This window comes from Colobus angolensis, unplaced genomic scaffold, assembly GCF_000951035.1.
Source record: "Colobus angolensis palliatus isolate OR3802 unplaced genomic scaffold, Cang.pa_1.0 Scaffold74, whole genome shotgun sequence".
In the NCBI taxonomy this organism is placed as follows: domain Eukaryota; kingdom Metazoa; phylum Chordata; class Mammalia; order Primates; family Cercopithecidae; genus Colobus; species Colobus angolensis.
The window spans coordinates 10,523,557-10,546,489 of NW_012121154.1; the positions used below are offsets into that span (position 1 = coordinate 10,523,557).

The window sequence follows — 22,933 nt, forward strand, 5'->3', positions numbered from 1 at the left end:
TTGCTGACTGCGGGTGCTGTGGTTCTTCAGTAGTTGGCTTTTTTTGGTCTCTGAATTATTCACCACAGGGGTCTGGGATAGGAAAGAGCATTAGACCAGAGTTCCTTTGCAGCACTGATATAATGACTTATCAAACACTTGCTTACTTCTTATCTGCTGTGATTGTTCCTTTGTTGTTGTTTTGCCTTTTTACTGCAACCCAAACAACATCTTTTCTGGCAAGGAAAAATGCCCTTTTAAATACTGATGACAGGCAGTTCAAATCCACATTCAGTGAGACAGACTATACCGATTACCTCATTCAAACTCCACCCAAAGTCCTCTCCTCCCTAGCAGTTTAACATGGCCTTGTGACAAAGTTCTAACCTAAAACATATCAATGAAATTCTCGACTGTGGGAATTTGGGGAAACTTTGGATTTCCTCATAAACAAATCAACAAACATCTTGCCTTTACCACTGTGCTTCTTCCCCTCTCTGGCTTCGTAAATGAACATGAGGCTGGAGGTGGAGTAGACATGTTGCAATCATAAGACAAGCAAGAAGATCCTAAGGACTGTGGACTAACAAGATAGAAAGACTTCATTTTTATTGGGATTGTGGATGACCAGCCTTGGACTGCCTTTCTCTGCACATTGTGTAATATGAAACAAATAGCCCTTATTTCTTTAAGTCTTACCATTGGTTATATTTTCCTACATTAGTAGTTGAAGACAGTGCTCACTGATATATTTGAGAATAACTAGACCAAGAGATCCATGAAAAGAAAGATGATGTGTTCATAAAAAACGTGAAGCCTTAAGATTTTCCAAAACCTTATCCTTTTATTCTTCTGTCCAACCAGCACTAGAATATTTTTATAGTTATTGAAAGCTTGCCATTTTTGTCTATTCATCAATAACTGCTTAGAGATTTGACTTTCAGATACAAAATGAATGGCCTGAGGAAAACATTCATGCTTTTATTATAGATTTGCACCATCTTTCTTAACATTGGATTAGAACACGATGAAGTAATTTCTTTTTTAAAATTGATACATAATAGTTGTACATATTTTGAGGGCACATGTGATATTTTAATACATGCATACAATGTGTAATGATCAAATCAGGGTAACTGGGATATTAATCACCTCCAACATTTATCTTTTTATGGGAAGACTCCAATTCTTCTCTTCTAGCTATTTTAAAATATATAATAAATTATTAACTATAGTCACCCAACTTTACTATCAAACACTAATTCTTACTCCTTCTATCTAACTGTATTTTTGTTCCCATTAACTAACCACTCTCTATTCCCCCATACTCCGTACTTTTCCCAAACTCTGGTAACCACCAATACATCCTCTACCTCTATGAGATCCACGTTTTTAGCTCCCACAATGAGTGAGAACATGTGATATTTGTCTTTCTGTGCCTGGCTTATTTCACTTAACATGACCTTCAGTTCCATCCATATTGCTGCAAATGACAGAATTTCCTCCTTCTTTTTATGCCTAATCATATTCTACTGTGTACATATACCACATTTTCTTTATCCATTCATCTACTGATGAACACTTAGGGTGACAGATACTCTTGGTCATTGTAAATAGTGCTGCAATAAACACGGGAGTGAGATCTCTTTGGTATGCTGATTTTCTTTCTTTTGGATTTATACTCAGCAGTGAGATTGCTGGATCATATGGTAGTTCTATTTTCAGTTTTGTTAGGAACCTCCACATTGTCCTCCATATCAGTGTACTAATTTACATTCCCACCAACAGTGTATGAACGTTCCCCTTTCTCTGCATCCTAATGTTATTTTTTGTATTTTTGATAAGAGATGGTATCTCATTGTGCTTTTCGTATGCATTTCCCTGATGACTCGTGATGTTGAATATGTTTTCATATACTTTTTGGCCATTTGTATGTCATTTTTTGAGAAATGTCTATTCAGATCTTTTGCCTATTTCAAAATAAAATTATTTGTTCTCTTTGCTAATAAGTTCCTTATATATTCGGGTTATTAATCTCTTTTCAGATGGGCAGTTTGCAAGTATTTTCTCCTATTCTGTTGGTGGCCTCTTCACTTTGTTGATTGTTTTCTAATCCATGAGCACAGGCTATCTTTCCATTTTTTGTGTGTTCTCTTCAACTTCTTTTATCAGTGTTTCAGTCCTCCTTCTAGTGATCTTTCACTTCTTTGATTAAATTTATTCCTAGATATTTTATATTTTTTGCAACTATTGTAAATGGGATTGCTTTCTTGATTTCTTTTCAAAATTATTTGCCGTGGGCATATATAAATGCTACTGATTTTAATATGCTGATTATTTTATTCTGCCACTTTACTGAATTTGATTATCAGTTCTAACAGTTTTTTGGTGGAGTCTTTATGTTTTCCTAAATACAATATTAGGTTGGGCGCAGTGGTTCCTGCCTGTAATCCCAGCATTTTGGGAGGCTGAGGCAGGAGAATTGTTTGAGCCCAAGAGTTCAAGACCAGCTTGGGCGACATGACGAAACTCCATCTCTACAAAGAAAATAATAATAATAATAATTAAAAATAAAAATATAATATCATGTCCTCTATGAACAAGAATAATTTGACTTTCTCCTTCCCAATGTGGATACCCTTTCTTTCTTTCATTTTGTTGCTCTGGCTAGGACTTCCAGTACTATGTTGAATAAAGGTGGTGAAAGTGAGCATCTTTGCCTTATTCCTTATCTTAGAGGAAAGGCTTTCAATTTTTCTTCATTCAGTATGACGTTGGTTGTGGGTTCACCATATACAGTCTTTATTTTTTCACGTTTATTCCTTCTATACCCACTTTTTTTTTCTTTTTCTTTTTTTTTTTTTGAGACAGAGTCTCGCTCTGTTGCCCAGGCTGGAGTGCAGTGGTGCAATCTCGGCTCACTGCAAGCTCCGCCTCACGGGTTCACGCCATTCTCCTGCCTCAGCCTCCCAAGTAGCTGGGACTACAGGTGCCTGCCACCGGCTAATTTTTTGTAATTTTAGTAGAGACGGGGTTTCACTGTGTTAGCCAGGATGGTTTCAATCTCCTGACCTCGTGATCCACCCACCTTGGCCTCCCAAAGTGCTGGGATTACAGGCATGAGCCATCACGCCCAGCCCCTTTTATACCCACTTTGTTGAGGGTTTTTTTTTTTAATCATAAAAGCATGTTGAATTTTATTAAATGCTTTTTCAGCATCTATTGAAGTGATCATATGGTTGTCTTTGATTTTGTTAACGAGATGTATCATGTTTGTTTATTTGTGTATGTTGAACCATCTCTGCATCCCTGGGATGAATTCCACTTGATCATGGAGAATGATATTTTTGCCATGTTGTTGTATTCCATTTGCTAGTATTTTGTTGAAGATTTTTGCATCTATGCTAATCAGGGATATTAGCTTGTGGTTTTCTTATGTTGTGTCCTTGTCTGGTTCTGGTATCAGGATAATGCTGGCCTCACAGAATAAGTTTGAAAATACTCCCTCCTCTTCAATTTCTTGGAATAGTTTCAATAGAATTGGTATTAACTATTCTTTAAATATTTGGTAGAAGTCAGCAGTGAAGCCATCAGATCTGGCTTTCCTTTAATGGGTCACTTTATATTACTGCTTTAATCTCATTACTTGCTATGGGTCTGTTTGGGTTTTCTATTTCTTCATGGTTCAATCTTGATAGGCTGCATGTATCTAGGAATATAACCATTTCTTCTGTGTTTTGTAATTTGTTGGCACAGATGTTCACAACAGTCTCTAATGATCCTCGGTATTTCTATGGTATCAGTTGCAATGTCTCATGTTTTGTCTCTGATTTTATTTGGGTCTTCTTTTTTTCTTAGTCTAACTAAAGTTTTGTCCATTTTACCTTTTCAAAAAAAACCAACTTTTTGTTGTGTTGATCATTTGCATTTTTTCAGTCTTAATTTATTTCTGCCCTGATCTTTATTATTTCCTGTCTTTTACTAATTTGGGGTTTGCTTTGTTCTTCTTTTCTAGTTTCTTGAGGTGCATCATTAGGTTATTTGAAATGTTTCTACTTTTTTGATATAGGCATTTATTGCTATAAACTTTCCTCTTGGCTCTGATTTTGCTGTATCCCATAGATTTTGGTATGTTGTTTTGGTGTGTTTTTATTTTCATTTTTTAACTTAAGATATTTAAAAATTTTCATCTTAATTTCTTCACTGATCTATTAATTACTCAGGAGTATGTTATTTAATATTCATGTGTTTGTATAGTTTCCAAAGTCATGTTTAGGCTGGGCACAGCGGCTCACACCTGTAATCCAATCCCAACACTTTGAAAGGCCAAAGCAAGAGGATTGCTAACACTAAAAATAAAGAGCAATGAATTAAAACACTACCACCAGAGAAAAGTAAGTATTCAGACAAAGCACGAAGGAAGACAGTAAAAAAGGAAGGAGAGGAATTTCAAAACAACCAGAAGACAAGTAACAGAATGGCAGTAGTCAGTCCTTACCTACTGTATTAGTTAGGGCTCTCCAGTGGGACAGAACCAATAGGACATATGGATATATAAAAGGGAGTTTATTAGGGAGAACTGGCTCTCATGATTACAAGGTGAAGTCCCACAATAGGCTATCTGCAAGCTGGGGAAAGAGAGAAGCTAACAGTGGCTCAGTTCAAGTCCACAAGCCTCAGAACTAGGGTATCTGACATTACAGCCTTCAGCCTGTGGCCAAAAGCCCAAGAGCCCCCAGGAAGCCACTGGTGAAAGTCCAAAGGCTAAAGAACCTGGAGTCTGATGTCCAAGGGCAGGAAGAGAGGAAGCAAGTGTCCAGCAGGGAAGAAAAAAGAGAACCACAAGATGCAGCAAGCAAATTTATCCCACCTCCTTCTGCCTGCTTTGTTCTAGCTGTGCTGGCAGCCAATAGGATGGGGCCCACAATGAGGGTGGGTTTTCCTCACCCAGTCCACTGAATCAAATATCAATCTCCCCTGGCAACACCCTCACAAACACAATTAGAAACAACACTCTACCAGTCGTCTAGGCATCCCTCAATCCAGTCAAGTTGACACCTAATATTAACCATCACACCTATCAATAATAACATTTAATATAAATTGACTAAATTCTCCAATTAAAAGACAATGAGTGGCAGAATAAATTTTTGTTTTAAAGACCCAGATACATACTGCCTACAAGAAACCCATTTCACATATAGGCACATATAGACTGAAGGTGAAGTGATAGGAAAAGATATTCCAGTCCAGGCATTGTGGCTCAAGCCTGTAACCCTAGCACTTTGGGATGCTGAGGTAGGTGGATCACTTGAATCTGGGAGTTTGAGACCAGCCTGGGCAACATGGTGAAACCCTTGTCTCTACAAAAAAAAAAATACCAAAAAAAAAAAAAAAAAAAGTAACGGGGTGTGGTGGGATGTGCCTATAGTCCCAGCTACTCAGGAGGCTGAGGTGGGAGGATTGCTTTATCCTAGGAGGTTGAGGCTTCAGTGAGCTATGATCATGCCACTGCACTTCACCTGGGTAACAGAGTGAGACCCTGTCCAAAAACAACAGCAACAACGAAACAATATTTCAAGTAATTGGAAACCAAAAAAGAGCAGGAGTAGCTATGCTTATATCAGATATAATAGATTCAAGTCGAAGACTAAAAAGTGACACAGAAGGTCACTGTATAAGGATAAAGGAATCAACTCAGTAAGAAGATATAACAATTGTAAATATATATGCACCCAATATTGGAACACTCAAATATGTAAAGCAAACATTAATAGATCTAAAGGGAGAGCTAGATTGCAATACAATAATAGTAGGGGACTTCAACACCCCACTCTCAGTAATGGACAAATCATGCAGACAGAAAATCAACAAAGCAACATTGGAGTGATATTACGCCCTAGACCAATGGACCTAACTGACATTTACAGAACATTTCATCTCACTACCAGAGAATATACAATGTTTTCTTTAGCATGTGAAGCATTCTCCAGGATAGACCATATATTAGGACATAAACCAAGTCTCAAAAAATTCAAAAAGTTGACATTATATCAAGTATCTTTTCTGATCACAATGGAATAAAACTAGAAATAAACAACAAAAGCAACTTTGGTTTTTTATTTTTTATTTTTAAATTCATTCATTATTTTTTTAATTGAAAAAATAGAGTCAGAGTCTTGCTCTGTTGGCCACACTGGTCTCTCCTTTCTTCCTTTTTTAGTGTATCTATTTATTTATTTTTAGTGTATCTATTATAGGTTTTAGTTTTGTAGTTACCATGAGAATTACCAAAAACATCTTATAGAAATAGCAAGTTATTTTAAACAGATTACAACTGAACTTTGATCACAAAGAAACAAAGGAAAAACTTTAAAACCCTACACTTTAACTCAATCTACCACATATTTTGATTTTTTGTTGTCTGAATTCACATATTTTTATGTTGTCTATATTTTAACAAGTTGCTATAGTTATTATTTTCAATAGATTTTTTAGGCTTCATACTATAGATGAGTGGATTACACATCATTACACAGTATTAGAAGATTTTGAATTTGTCTGAATACTTACTTTTGCCAGTGAGTTCTACACCTTTAACTGTTTTCTTTTTGCACATTAGTGTCCTTTTCTTTCAGATTGAAGAACTTCCTTTAGCATTCCCTGTTAAGATGCCTTTGGTGTCGATGAATTCTCTAAGCTTTTGTTTGGGAAAGACTCTCTCTCTTACAGGTTTGAAAGAAAGCTTTTGTAGAATGCAGTATTCTCATTTAGCAGTTTTTTCCTTCAGCAATTTGAATATGTTGTACCACTCCCTCCTGGCCTATAAGGTTTCCACTGTTTGCTGTTTCCAGACAAATCAGACCTCCTTTATGTGTTATTTCCTTCTTTATTCTTGCTGCTTTTAGAATCCTCTTTGACCTTGACCTTTAAGAGTTTATTACAGGCCTTGGGGTAGTCTTAATTGGGTTGAATCTATTTGGTGATCTCTGACCTTCCTCACTTGGATATTTATATCTTCCTCTAGGTTTGAAAAGTTTTCTGTTATGATTTCTTTAAATAATCTTTCTAACCGCTGCTCTTTCTCAACTCCCTTTGAATGTCAACCACTCTTAGATTTGCTCTTTAGAGGTTATTCTCTGTATCTTGTAGGCATTCTTCATTCCTTTTCATTCTTTTTCTTTTTTCTCCTTTGCATATTTTCACATTGCCTGTCTTTGAACTCACTGATTCTTTTCTCTGCTTGATCCATTCTGCTATTGAGAGCCTCTAATTAAGTTTTTAGTGCAGCAAACACATTTTGCAGTTCCAGGATTTCTGTTTAAGTGTAGTTGTTGTTGTTGTTGTTGTTGTTTTGGGGTTTTTTTTTTGAGATGGAGTCTCACTCTGTTGCCCAGGCTAGAGTGCAGTGGTGTGATCTCAGCTCACTGCAACTTCTGCCTCCTGGGTTCAAGCAATTCTCCTGCCTCAGCCTCCTCCGTAGCTGGGATTAAAGGTGCACACCACCATACCTGGCTAATTTTTATATTTTTAGTGGAGACGGGGGTTTCACCATGTTGGTCAGGCTGGTCTTGAACTCTTGACCTTGTGATCCGCCCGCCTCGGCCTCCCAAAGTGCTGGGATTACAGGCATAAGCCTCCGCACCTGGCTGTTTTTGTTTGTTTTGAGACAGAGTCTCACTCTGTGGCCCAGACTGGAATGCAGTGGCACAATCTCAGCTCACTGCAACTTCCACCTCCTGGGTCCAAGTGATTCTTGTGCCTCAGCCTCCTAAGTAGCTGGGATTACAGGCGCATGTAACACCTGGTTATTTTTTTTATTTAGTAGAGATGAGGTTTTACCATGTTGGCCAGGCTAGTCTCAAACTTCTGACCTAAGGTAATCCACCCACCCTGGCCTCCTAAAGTGCCGGGATTACAGGCCTGAGCCACCATGCCCATCTCTTCTGTTTGAGTTTTTAAAACACTAAAAAACTTTTAATACCCTTGTTAAATTTCTCTGATAAATTTATAAACTGCTGTCTAGCTTGTTTTGCTTTTTCTAAGATATGTTTGCTTGGAGGTTCTTTGCAGTTTGCCCGTTGAGTTCCATTAACGCTAGATTGCTACCTCCTTTTCAGCACTAGATGGTGCTGTAAGTCCATCCAGGTTTGCCTCAGTTGTCACAAACGTTCAGAGTGTTGCCCATCATAGGTTGGTGGAGGAGGCCCCAGAGGGAACACTCCAACTGTGTGAGAAGAACACTGGCTAGAGGTTTGTGCCCAGAGGACCCATGCAGTGTGCCTCTTAGAGCATGGTGCTGCTGAACAGCCACTCTGATTTAGTGTCTCCTTTTGCTAAGATAAAGAGCAGAATGTCAAGGGCTGAGGTTGCTCTTTGTCTCTAACTGCTCTCAGGGGTTTTTCTCCCTACAGGCACTCACTATGCTTCTTGTTCCTTCACAAGAACAGTTTTCCTGCAAAGAAACTCAAGACAGTGGGGAGGCTGGCTGGCTACCTCAATTTCACTTTTTCCAGTGTGGAAATTGAGTTGCAGAGGAATTTTCTGCATAGTCCCTGGTAAATCAGAGGAGTGCATCACAGAGAAGTCCATTTCTCTTACTGTCTGCTGAGAGTTTTTCATTTCTTTGTACACCCAGGGATCAACTCAGCCTCAGACCTGAGTTCTGGGATACTGATGGTGATAATCCTGGTGCTCATTTTCTGAGGGGGAGAGTGAAGCCAGATTGGTTCTACTCTGCCAGTTTGAAGATGTTACTCCTTCAAATAACTTGCTAATTTCTTAAATCTTACGATATATTCACTTACTTGCTAAATATTTTACATATGCCTGTAAATCAAGGAACATAGTCCTAGACCTCCAGGTATGATTCGGTATGTATCGACAATTTAGTACCTTGGTTAAAAGGGAACAAAAATTATATTGACAAATAATCTTGTATTTAAAGTTAATTATACAGCTTTCTGTCAACCACAATTCATTTACTCAGAACTGATATTAATAACGGCCCAAAAGTAAATAATATCACTACCTATGGCAGAAATTAAATAAAAGCAATACCACACATTATATAGGCAAAATTTCTTGAGAACAGAAAAGGAAGCAAAAGTAGGTACAGATGAAAGTACATCTGAAAACAGGGTAGGGAGATCAGAAAAACAGGATTGAGGAAGGAGGTAAGAAAGCAAGCTGAAGGAGTTCCTACCTGATGGCATATATTTTCTCAGTGAAGAAGGATGGAAAGTAAAGGCAAAGAGCAGTGAAGTGGCGGATTTAGCATGATGAAAATTAAAGAGTTGTTTTAGTCTGCTTAGGCTGCCATTAAAAAAAAAAAACAAAAAAACAAAAAAAAAACACAAACTGGATTGCTTAATCAAATGAAATATATCTCACAGTTCTGGAAGCTATGAAGTCCAAAATAAAGAATACTGGTCAATTCATTTCTTGCTGTGGGCCCTCTTCTTGATTTGCAGAAAGCCACCTTCTCATTGCATCCTCATATGGCAGAGAGCGAGCTCTGGTGTCTCTCTTCTTAAAAAGGCACCAGTTCTATTGGATTAGAGACCCACCCTTTTAACTTCATTTAATTTTTTATCAACTCTCCACAGGCCCTGTCTTCAAATATAATACATTGAGGACCAGGGATTCAACATGTGAATTTTGAGGGGACACAACATTCAGTTCAGAATAAGAGTATAGACAAACTCTGTAAGAAACTGAAAAAAAAAAAAAAAGAGAGACCCACAGAAGGACAATCAGAAACCATTATGGCTGAGGTTGGCTACCATGCAAGTTCAGAAAACTATAGACAGTCACCTACAAGGTAACTGGTACTAGGCTCTCTTTCCCAATATAAAATATAAAAAATGAAAAAAATATATGAAACAACTGCTTTTAGATGTTGGATAACAAGGCAGCACAGTACTGTGATCTCCAAAAGAAGGGGGAAAAAATGACTTAAGATCCATGATAGCCCAGGTTTACTACTTGGGGAAGCATATTAGCTACTTATGGTAGAAAGGATGCCAGATGTGCACATGTACCCTAGAACTTAAAGTATAATAAAAAAAAAAAAAAAGAAAAGAAAGGATGCCAGATAGTCTCACTAAGCCAAGAAGACAGATCTCGGAGTTCAAGTTTGTTGAGGCGGCTGGTATGAATTTTAGGGCAGAAAAGTGGGAGCTACACAGAATGAGAGCTTGAGAAATACGCATATGGATCTTCTTGAGTCTTTGACTGTATTCGAAGCTGTGTATGCACAGAGTGAGATACCATGAAGTTGAACAAAAAATACCAGGGAACAAAACATATACCAGGGACCTATAAGCTGAGTCACTAGTATAGTTCATACAGGATTTAGAAATTTATAAGTTAGGCCAGGCACGGTGGCTCAAGCCTGTAATCCCAGCACTTTGGGAGGCCGAGACGGGCGGATCACGAGGTCAGGAGATCGAGACCATCCTGGCTAACACTGTGAAACCCCGTCTCTACTAAAAAATACAAGAAACTAGCCGGGCGAGGTGGCGGTAGCCTGTAGTCCCAGCTACTCGGGAGGCTGAGGCAGGAGAATGGCGTGAACCCGGGAGGCGGAGCTTGCAGTGAGCTGAGATCCAGCCCAGGCGACAGAGCGAGACTCCGTCTCAAAAAAAAAAAAAAGAAATTTATAAGTTAAAACAAACCAAACTGGAGACGTGTCATTGAATACTTGGGACATTCAATAAAGACCCAGAAATGTCACATGATAGAAACAGAGATAAACTAGCCTTAGTGTGAAAGTTACTCTAGATTTTCCCTTAAAATGCTTAAATATAAATGGAAAAGATTAAACTTATCTTCAAGTAAATTGACTACCAGAACAAAATTCAACTCTCTTCAAAGAAAGACAACATTTAGACACTCAACAACATAACCTACCTCGCCGGCTCGGGTGGTGTTTGCCTGCCGGCCGGGCAAGGAGGCGGGACACGTCGGCGCTACCACCGCTGCCCCTCCCCCTGTTTAAGCTGCTGCTGCTGCTGCCGCCGCCGCCGCTTCCTGGGCTAAGCCAGCCCGCGGTCCCAGCGGCGCCAGGTGCGTTCCCTCTGCCCGGCTCCAGCCAGCGTCCGCCGCCGCCGTAGCTGCCCTGGGCTCCCCGCCCCACTGCCGAGATGCCGACGCGCTCCTGCCGGGAAAAGGCTCAGAAGCTGAACGAGCAGCACCAGCTCATCCTATCCAAGCTTCTGAGGGAGGAGGACAAGTACTGCGCCGACTGCGAGGCCAAAGTGCATGCAAGATATGGGAAATATTAAAGCAAGACTACTCTATGAAGCCAATCTTCCAGAGAACTTTCAGAGACCACAGACAGATCAAGCAGTGGAATTTTTCATTAGAGATAAATATGAAAAGAAGAAATACTACGATAAAAATGCCACAGCTATTACAAATAAAGAAAAGGAAAAAAAAAAAAAGGAAGAGAAAAAGAGAGAAAAGGAGCCAGAAAAGCCGGCAAAACCACTTACAACTGAAAAGCTGCAGAAGAAAGAAGAACAGCAACTGGAGCCTAAAAAAAGTACCAGCCCTAAAAAAGCTGCAGAGCCCACTGTGGATCTTTTAGGACTTGATGGCCCTGCTGTGGCATCAGTGACCAATGGGAACACAACAGTACCACCCCTGAATGACGATCTGGACATCTTCAGACCGATGATTTCTAATCTCTTACCTGCAACTGTCATGCCCCCAGCTCAGGGGACATCCTCTGCACCAGCAGCTGCAACCCTGTCTACAGTAACATCTGGGGATCTAGATTTATTCACTGAGCAAACTACAAAATCAGAAGAAGTGGCAAAGAAACAACTTTCCAAAGACTCCATCTTATCTTTGTATGGCACAGGAACCATTCAGCAGCAAAGTACTCCTGGTAATGAATTTCGATATCTGCTTTCAGTGACATTACTAGAAGCATATCCTTTGTAATTATAATAAGATCAATTATATATTTTTATTGTTCAAAAAAAAAAGAAAACAATATAACCTATAAGATTATCCAACATATAATAAAAAAATACTAGATTTGTAAAGAAGTAGGAAAACACAACACATAACTAAGAGAGAAGCCAAAAATAGAAACACAGAGAAGTTGCAAGGATAACAGAATTAGTAAACAGATTCTTTAAAACACCTATTACAAAAATGTTCAAGGATATAAAGAAAAAAATGAACTTAAAAAGAAGGGAAGTGGGATTTTAAAAATGAACCAAAGGAAACTGCTAGAGATGAATACAATATCTGTAATTTAGAAGTTCACTGGAATAGTCTAATAGCATATCAGACACTTGCATTAAAAAATTACTAAACTTAAAGAAATAGCAATAACCACTATTCAAAATGAAGCACAGAAAGAAAAACAAGGCTAACAAAAAATGAATAGAAACTCAATGACCTATGGGACAATACTAACTTATCTAAGTTATGTAATATTTGTATAACTGGAGTCCCAAAAAAGAGGAAGGAGACAGAAAAATAGCATAAGAAATAATGGCTGAAAACTTTCTAAATTTGCTACAAATATGAACCCACAGATCCAAGAAGCTCAATGAACTCCAAATAGGACAAGCATAAAGAAAATCACATAAAGGTACATCATAATCAAACTGCTGAAAACTCAGTGATAAAGACAGAAATCTTAAAAGCAACAAGAAGAAAAGACACATTACTTACAAAAGCAGAAAAAAAATTTAGCCCCTAACCAGTTTAAAGCAATGCTAGTCAGAGGATGATGGAATTGTATCTTAAAATAGAATGAATAAACTTAAAAAAAAAACTGTCAGCCTAGAATTCTATAAATAAAGGCAAAATGTTTTTTCAGAAAAATGAAACTGAGAAAACTTAGCAATAACAGACTTGAGCTTCAAGAAATATTAAAGGAGGTTCTTTATGTTGAAGAAAAATAGTTCCAGATGAAAACTCAGATCTAAAGAAAAAGAAAGAGTACCAAAAATGAACAATTTGTGGAGAAATATAAAATATGTTTTTCTGGGGTTTTAATTTCTCTAAAAAATAATTGAATCTCTTCTGTTACCCTTTTCCTTTCTCCTTCCCATACAGTTCAATCCTAAAGTCATTAGGTTGGGCCAAGCAGAGTAGGCATCCATGACAGATGAAGGGTATGGGAGGAGCTGAAGTGGCCCAGGGCAGGAATATCAGAACAAGTGTGGAAAGGAGGGTATCCAATCAGTGGGCCATCCTGGCTCAGAGTTTGGAGCTCAAGAAAGGTGAGGAGGGTGTCTCCAAGGAGGAATGGCCTGGAGTGAAATATCAGAGCCCAAGTGGGAAAAGGAAGGCAAATTGAGGAGGCATGGTTTATTGTGGGGTATTGGAGCCCAAGGCAGGTGATAGATGGAGCCCAAGAAGAAGTGAACAGCCCAAATCCAAGTCCTGTGCCACTGAGATGATGCCATGAGACTATGTCTATGATCTTTCTAACAAAAACACCTAACATTAGTCTACTCATGCAGATATTACACATAAAACAAGTCCAAATTGAGAGACATTCTACAATAAAACTTCCCTAATATTTATGTCAAGGTTATGAAAATTAAAGAAAGATTGGGGAACTATTCCAAACTGAAGGAGGACAAGGAGACATGACAACCAAATGCAACATATGAACTGGACAGGGTCCTTTTGCTAGAACATTTAGGGACAACTGAAGAAACCTGAATTGGGAGGATTTTGATGGTCAACTGTAAAAGCATGCCCTGTTTATAGGAAATACATCAATAATATTCATGGTTAATGAGGCATCGTGTCGGTAACTTACTCTCAAATTATTCAGGAAAAAATGTTCTTTGTACTGTGTTTGCAACTTTCCTATAAGTTTGAGATTGCTAAAAACAGAAAAATGTATGCTGGATAAAATGTAATTGACTATTTTTTTTTTTCTTTTGTGAGATGGAGACTCGCTCTGTAATCCAGGCTAGAGTGCAGTGGTGCAATCTTGGCTCACTGCAACCTCCACCTCCAGGGTTCAAGAGATTCTCTTGCCTCAGCCTCCCGAGTAGCCAGGACTATAGATGCACATCAACACGCCCAGCTAATTTTTGTATTTTTAGTAGAGACAGGGTTTCACCATATTGGGCAGGCTGGTCTCAAACTCCTGACCTCAGGTGATCTGCCTGCCTCAGCCTCCCAAAGTGCTGGGATTACAGGTGTGAGCCACCGCACCTGGCCTATAATTGACAATTTAAAGCAAAAATAAATTATATTGTAGAATTTATAAATCTATAAAAGCAAAATAAATGACAATAATAGCACAACGCAGAGGAGGGAGAAAATAAAAGCATAGTCTTGTTAGGTCCTTTAATATAAAGTGGCATAAAATTATTTGAAGATAGTCCATGCTATCTAAAATGCATATTGTAAATCCTAGAGCAGCCACTGATAAACAAAGGAACATTAGCAGTCAGAGGCACAGGAGTTCACAGGAAAGAAAAAAAAGATAGCTGCGTGAGTGTAGGAAGGAGTGTGATATGGCTTAGAAAAACAACTAAGAATGACATACTAATATGACATTTAAAAAGACAAATAGGTGACGGGGCCAAGATGGCAAATTAGAAACAGCTCATGTACACCACTCTCACAGAGAGGAAACAAAAGGGCTAGTGAACACTGACCCTGCAGGCCAACCATCTGAGAAACAACATTCGATCCATCAAGGCAGCAGGGGAACACAGATTGCAGAGAGGAATGAAGCTGGGGACCAGCCTGTCTGGGCTCAGCATGGAGTCAGGAGAACCACTACAACATGAGAAAGGGTGAGTGGGTGAGAGCCCCCAGGGGGATTCATACTGTTCACAAGGACTTGTGCAAGACTAGGAATGGGAGAATCCCCCCGGCTTCCCCCAACACCCTGCTACCACACTTTAGACTGAGGCAGAACGCCAGTCAGACATTTTTGAGGGGCAACTCCTTAGTGCAAGGGGACCTCTACAAGGTTTGGGCCCTGGAGCAGACCAACACCAGCACTACAGCCCCAACAGAGGCTGCGGTTGCAGTACCTGGAAGCAGTAAAATTGTTCCACCCCTCCTTGCCGGACAGGGCTAGGCACCAGTTTCCAGCCCAGCAGTCCTACTTCAGCCCTTACTCAGCCAGCCACCCAACCCACCTCTGCCACTTGGAGCCCGGTGGGCAACACTTGCTAGAGCTTGCAACCCAGTGGTCCCACTTTTGTGTGAACTCAGCTGGGGGGTGCAGTCTCCTGTTGTCCTAGGAAACACCTGGAGAGTAGGGCAGGTGTCCCCACCTGCCCCCACCAGTGGTAGCCGGCTGGCAATACCTACTAGAGCTTGCAGCCCAGCAGCCCGACGTCTGTGTGAACTAGGCCAGAAGGCATAGCTTCCTGTTGGTCCAGGAAACACCTGGATGGCAGGCAGAGCCCATGACCCCACCCACACCACTACTGGTAACCAGGTGCCAGAACTTCCAGCTCAGCGGTCCTGCTTCTGTATGAACTCGAATGCAGGGCACAGCTTCCTGCTGTCCCGGAAAATACCTGGATGGCAGAGTGTGCAACCCCACCCACTCCCGCCACTGGTAACCAGGCAGACAATGCCTGCTAGATGTTTTGGACCCGTGTTCCCACTCCTATGTGAACTCAGCTAGCGGGCAGAGCTTCCTGTTGTCCCAGGAAATACCCAGATGGCAGGGTGAGCATCCCCAGCCACCACCACCACCAGCAGACAGGTAAGCCATGCCTGCTACAGCCTACAGACCAGCAATCCTACTTCTGCTTGAATTTGCTGAGAAGTGCAGCCTCCTATTGCCCTGGAAACACCTGGATGGCAGGGTGGCCAACTCCACCCACCCCTGCCTCTCACAGCCAGATGGGCCACACCCACTAGAGCTTCCAACCCAGCAGTATCACTTCTGCCTGAATTCCACCTCAGTCTATAGTGCAGTAGGGGGGTTTAGGGGGAAACCAAGGGGATTCTGCCATTCCCAGTTTTGCACAGGTCCCTGTGGAGAGTATGAATCCCCCTGAGGGTGCTCACCCACTCACTCTTTCCCATGTTGCAGTGGTTCTCCTGGTTCCATGCTGAGCCCAGACAGGCTGGTCCCCAGCTTCATTCCTCTCTACAATCTGTGTTCCCCGGCAATCTCATGTTTTCCCAGGAAGCACACAGACAGAAGACAAGGGTTGATCTGGCAAGGATATGGCTTGTATGCCAACTGCAGCCCCTGCCTGATTGAGCCCTGTGGAACAGAACACCCAACAAAAGAAAAATGGGCATGGAGAGAGTATTCAGAGGTGGGGGGTCCTCCAACATCCAGGAGTATACTAGAATCAAGGCCAGTCAACAGACCACCTTATTCTATAATCAAACCCCAAGGGCATCAAAGAAGAAAAAAGCAAAAAAATCCATCCAACAGACAGCAGTTTCAAAGATTAAAGAGACATCAGCCCATACAAATGAGAAAGAACCAGTATAAGAACTCTGGCAACTCAAAAAGCCAGTGTCTTCTTACCTCCAAACAATTGCCCTAGTTCCCTAGCAATGATTCTTAACCAGGCTGAAATGGGTGAGATGTCAGATGTAGAATACAGAATAAGGACAGGAATGAAGATCATCAATATACAGGAGATAGTTAAAACCCAATCGAAGAAATCTAAGGAGTATAATGAAACAATACAGGAGGTGGTAGACCAAATGGCCATTGTAAGAAAGAAACAGGCCAGGTGTGGTGGCTCACATCTGTAATCCCAGCACTTTGGGAGGCCGAGGTGGGTTGATCACCTGAGGTCAGGAGTTTGAGACCAGCCTGATCAATATGGCAAAACCCCATCTCTAATAAATACAAAAAATTAGCCGGGTTTGGTGGCACATGCCTGTAATCCCAGCTACTCGGGAGGCTGAGGTGGGAGAATCGCTTGAACCCAGGAGGTGGAGGCTACAGTAAGCCGAGATTGCACCACTGGATTCCAGCCTGGGAGACAGAGTGAGACTCTGTCTCAAAAAAACAAAAGAAAGAAAAGAAAAAAGAAAGAAAGAAATTGATCTGATAGAGTGAAAAACACAATAATGTACTTATAGGTACTAACAGCAGAATCAACCAGGCTGAGGAAAGAATCTCCAAGCTTGAAAACTGGCTCCCCTAAATAATTCAGTCAGATGAAAATAAAGAAAAAAACAATAAAGAATAATGAACAAAACCTCCAAGAAATATGGGATTATGTAAACAGACCAAATCTATGACTCACTGGTGTCCTTGAAAGAGAAAAGAGAGGGAGAGAAACCAAGGAACTTGGAAAACATTATTTCAGGGTATCGTCCATGAAAATTTCCCCTATCTTGCCAGAGAGGCCAACATTCAAATTCAGGAAATGGAGAGAACCCCTGAACAAATGCTACTAAAGAAGGCCATTCCAAGACACATAATCATCAGATTCTCCAAGGTCAAAATGAGAAGAAAAAAGGCAGCTAGGCCTAGATGCAGTGGCTCATGCCTGTAATTCCAGCACTTTGGGAGACCAAGGCTGGTGGATCACCTGAGATCAGGAGTTCGAGACCAGCCTCACCAACATGGAGAAATTCCATTGCTACTAAAAATACAAAATTAGCCGGGCGTGGTGGCACGTGCCTGTAATCCCAGCTACTCAGGAGGCTAAGGCGGGAGAATCGCTTGAACCCGGGAGGTGGAGGTTGCAGTGAGCCGAGGTTGTGCCACTACACTCCAGCCTGGGTGACAGAGCAAAACTCCAACTCAAAAAAAAAAATAGGCAACTAGAAAGAAAGGGCAGGTTATCTGCTAAGGGAACCCCATCAGGCTAACAGCAGACCTGTCAGCAGAAACCCTACATGCCAGAAGAGATTGGGGGGCCTATATTCAGCATTCTTAAAAAACATAATTTTCAACCAAGAATTTCATATCCAGCCAAGCTGTTTCCTAAACAAAGGAGAAATAAGATACTTTTCAGACAAGCAAATGCTAAGGGAATTTGTTACCAACAGACATGCCTTACAAGAGGTCCTGAAGAAAGCACTGAATATGGAAAGGAAAGACCATTACCAGCCACGATAAAAATACACTTAAGTACATAGACCAGTGATACTCTAAAGCAGCCACACAAACAAGTCTGCATAATAACCAGCTAACAACATGATGATGGGATCAAATCCACATGTATCAATACTAATCTTGAATGTAAATGGGCTAAATGCCCCCAATTAAAAGGCACAGAGTAGAAAGCAAAACCCAATGGTATACTGTCTTAAAGAGACCCATGCAGTGACACCTATAGGCTTAAAGTAACGGGATGGAGAAAAATTTACCAAGCAAACAGAAAACATAAAAAGGCAGGGGATGCTATTTTAATTTCATGCAAAACAGACTTCAAACCAACAAAGATCAAGAAAAGATAAAGAAGGGCATTAAATAATGGTAAAGGACTCAATTCAACAACAAGACCTAACTATCCTAAATATATATGCACCCAACCCAGATTCATAAAGCCAGTTTCTAGAGACCTACAAAGAGACTTAGATAACTACACAATAATAGTGGGAGCTTTGAATACCCCCAATGACAGTATTGAACAGATCATCGAAGCAGAAAAATAACACAAATATTCAGGACCTGAACTCAACACTTGACTAAATGGACCTAATATAAATCTACAGAACTTTCCATCCGAAAACAACAGAACATACATTTTTCACATCTACACATGGTCCATACTCTAAAATCAACTGCACATATTGGGCATAAAACAATCCTCACCATATTCCCCAAAACCAAAATCATACGAACCAAGCTCTCAGACAATGCAGTAAATATAGAAATTAATGCTAAGACTATCAATCAAAAGCATACAATTACATGGAAATTAAAAACCTGCTCCTAAATGGTTTTTGGATAAATAATGAAATTAAGGCAGAAATCAAGAAATTCTTTTAAACTAATGAGAAAAAAGATACAAGATATCAGAATTTCTGGGACACAGCCAAAGCAGTGTTAAGAGGGAAGTTTATAGCACTAAACACCCACATCAAAAAGTTAGAAAGATCTCAAATTAACAACCTAATATCACAACTAGAGGAACTACAGAAACAAGAACAACCCCAAGACTAGCAGAAGACAAAAAATAACCAAAGTCAGAGATGAACTAAAGGAAATTAAGAGGCAAAAAACCATACAAAAATCAATAAATCCAGGAGCTTTTTCTTTGAAAGAATTAATAATACAAGGTAGACTGGTAGATAAACTAATTTAAAAAAAAAAGAGAGAAGATCCAAATAAACACCATCAGAAATGGCAAAGGGTGCATTATCACTGATCCCCCCAGAAATACAAAAAACCCTGAGAGATTATTATGAACACTTCTATACCTAAAAGAAATGGATAAATTCCTGGAAACATACAACCTCCAAAGATTGAACCAGGAAGAAGACTGAATCCCTGTAAAGACTAATATTGAGTTCCAAAATCAAATCAGTAAGCCATGACTAGTAAGATTGTAAAAAGGCCAGGCATAGTGGCCTTTCTATACCAGAAAAATACAAAAATTAGCCAGGCATAGTGGCACATGCCTGTAGTTCCAGCTACCTGGAGGCTGAGGTGGGAGGACTGCTTGAGTCTGGGGGGTTGAGGCTGCAGTGAGCCATGATTACACTACTGCACTCTAGCCTGGGTGACAGAGCAAAATCCTGTCTCAAACAAAAAAATCAAATCAGTAATAAAAGCCTACCAAACAGAAAAAGCCCATGACCCGCTGGATTCACAGCTGAATTCTATCAGATGTATAATGAAGAGCTGGTACCATTCTCATTGAAGTTATTCTAAAAAATTGAGGAGGAGGAATGCCTCCCTAATTCATTCTACGAGGCCAACATTATCCTGATACCAAAACCCAGCAGAGATACAACAAAAAAAGAAAACTTCGGGCCAATATGCTTGAGGAATATGGATGCAAAAATCCTCAAGAAAATACTAGCAAACCGAATCCAGCAGCACATCAAAAAGCTTTTCCACCATGATCAAGTAGGCGTCATCCCTAAGATGCAACGTTGGTTCAACATACACAAATCAATAAATGTGATACACCACATAAAGAGAACTAAAAACAACCACACAATCATCTCAGTAGATTTAGAAAAGGTTTTCAATAAAATTCAACATCCCTTCATGTTAAAAACCCTCAACAAACTAGGTACTGAAGGAACATACCTCAAATAATAAGAGCCATTCATGAAAAACCCACAGCCAACATCCTACTGAACGGGCAAAAGCTGAAGGCATTTCCCTTGAAAACCAGAACAAGACAAGGATGCCCTCTCTCACCACTCCTATTCAACATAGTACTGGACATCCTAGCTAGAGAAATCAGGCAATAGAAAGAAATAAAAGACACTCAAAGGAAGACAGAAAGTCAAACTCCCTGTTTGCAGACAATATGATTCTATGCTTAGAAAACCCCATAATCTCTGCCCAAAAGCTCTTTAATCTGACAAACAACTTCAATAAAGTTTCGGGATACAAAATCACTGTACTGGCTGTGCACAGTGACTCATGCCAGTAATTCCAGCACTTTGGGAGGCTGAGGCAGGTAGATCACTTGAGGCCAGGAGTTCGGACCAGCCTGGCCAACATAGCTAAACCCTGTCTCTACTAAAAATACAGAAACTAGCTGGGTTTGGTGGCCCATGCCTGTAATTCCAGCTATTTGGGTGGATGAGGCATGAGAATTGCTTGAACCCGGGAAGCAGAGGTTTGCTTACGCCAAAGTCACACCACTGCACTCCAGCCTGGGTGACAGAGTGAGACTCTGTATCCACACTGAGAGCCAAATTAAGAATTCAATTTCATTCACAACAGCCACAAAAAAAAGGATAAAATAAATAGGAATACAGCTATAACCAGCCATAACCAAGGAGGTGAAAGACGTCTACAACAAGATTTACAAAACACTGAAAGAAAGAAAACACAAATGACACAAACAAATGGATAAACAACCCATGCTCATGGATAGGAAGAATCAATATTGTTAAAATGGCCATACTGCCCAAAGCAATTTACAGATTCAATGCTATGCCTATAAAACTACCAATGACATTTTTCACAGAATTAGAAAAAAACTATTTTAAAATTCATATGGAACCACAAAAGGGCCCAAATAGCCAAGGTAATCCTAAGTGAAAAGAACAATGCTGGAGACATCACATTACCCAACTTCAAACTATACTATAAGGCTATGGTAACCAAAATAACACGGTTCTGTTACAAAAACGGAAATATAGACAAATGGAACAGAATAAAGAGCCCAGAAACAATGCCATACATCTACACAATCAAGAAAAACAAGCAACAGGGAAATAACTCTTCATTCAATAAATGATACTGGGATAACCGGCTAGCCATATGCGGAATATTGAAACTGGACCTCCTCCTTACACCACATACAAAAATCAACTCAATATAGATTCAAGACTTAAATGTAAAACTTAAAACTATAACAATCCTGGAAGATAACCTAGGAAATACCATTCTGGGCATAGAACTTGGCAAAAATTTCATAATGAAGATGCCAAAAGCAATTGCAACAAAAACAAAAATTAACAAATGGGACCTAATTAAACAAAAGAGCTTCTACCAGCAAAAGAAACTATCAACAGAATAAACAGACAACCTACAGAATGGGATAAAACATTTGTGAACTACACATCCAACCGAAGTCTAATATCCAGAATCTATAAGGATCTTAAATTTACAAGAAAAAAACAACACCATTAAAAGAGCGGGCAAAGCACACAAACACTTCTCAAAAGAAGACATATGCGCAACCAATGAGCATATGAAAAAATGCTCAACATCACTAATCATTAGAGAAATGTAAATCTCACACCAGTTAGAACGGCTATTATTAAAAAGTCAGAAAATAACAAATACTGGCAAGGTTACAGAGAAAGGCAATGCTTACACACTGCTGGTGGGAATGTAAATTAGCTCAGCCATTGTGGAAAGCAGTTTGGCGATTTCTCAAAAAACATAAAACACAATTGCCATTCAACCCAACAATCCCATTATTGGGTATATGCCCAAAAGAATATAAATCATTCTACCATAAAGACACATTCATGCATATGGACATCACAGCACTATTCACAATAGCAAAGATATGAAATCAACCTAAATGCCTATCAACAGTAGACTGGATTTTTTAAAATGTGGTGTATATATATATATATATACACACATTGAAATACTATGCAGCCATAAAAAAGAATGAGATCATGTCCTTTGCAGCAACATGGATGGAGCTGGAGACCATTATCCTAAGCAAACTAACACAGGGACAGAAAACCAAATACTGCACATTCTTACTTACAAGTGGAAGCCAAACTTCTGAGTACATATGGACACAAAGAAAGGAACAGACACCAGGATCTACTTGACGGTAGAGAGTGGGAGGATGGTGAGGATCAGAAAAGTATCTATTGAATACCAGGCTTATAACCTGGGAGACAAAATAAATCTGTACACCAAACTCCTATGACACGCGATTTACCTACATATAACAAACCTTCCCATGTACTCCCTGAACCTAAAATAAAAGTTAAAAAGAGAGAGAGAGAGAAACAATTAGGGCAAAGATGACAGACTTTATTACACAAAGATATAACATTTCTGTCATCAGCCGGGCGCGGTGGTTCATACCTGTAATCCCAGCACGTTGGGAGGCTAAGGTGTGTGGATCACCTGAGGTCAGGAGTTCGAGACCAGCCTGGTCAATATGGTGAAACCCAATCTCTACTAAAAATAGAAAAAATTAGCTGGGTGTAGTGGTAGGCACCTGTAATCCCAGCTACACTGGAGGCTGAGGCAGGAGAATCGCTTGAACCCAAGAGGCGGAGGTTGCAGTGAGCCAAGATTGCACCATCACACTCCAGCCTGGGCAACAAGAGTGAAACTTCATCTCAA

At 40.0% G+C, this 22,933-nt stretch overlaps 1 protein-coding gene across 5 annotated transcripts in view; it reads right to left on the reverse strand.

Annotated features, from left to right (window-relative positions):
* FBXL13 (F-box and leucine-rich repeat protein 13) overlaps positions 1–22,933 on the reverse strand; it is a 317,665-nt gene that overhangs the window by 244,657 nt on the left and 50,075 nt on the right. The gene's annotated exons all lie outside the window — the stretch shown is intronic.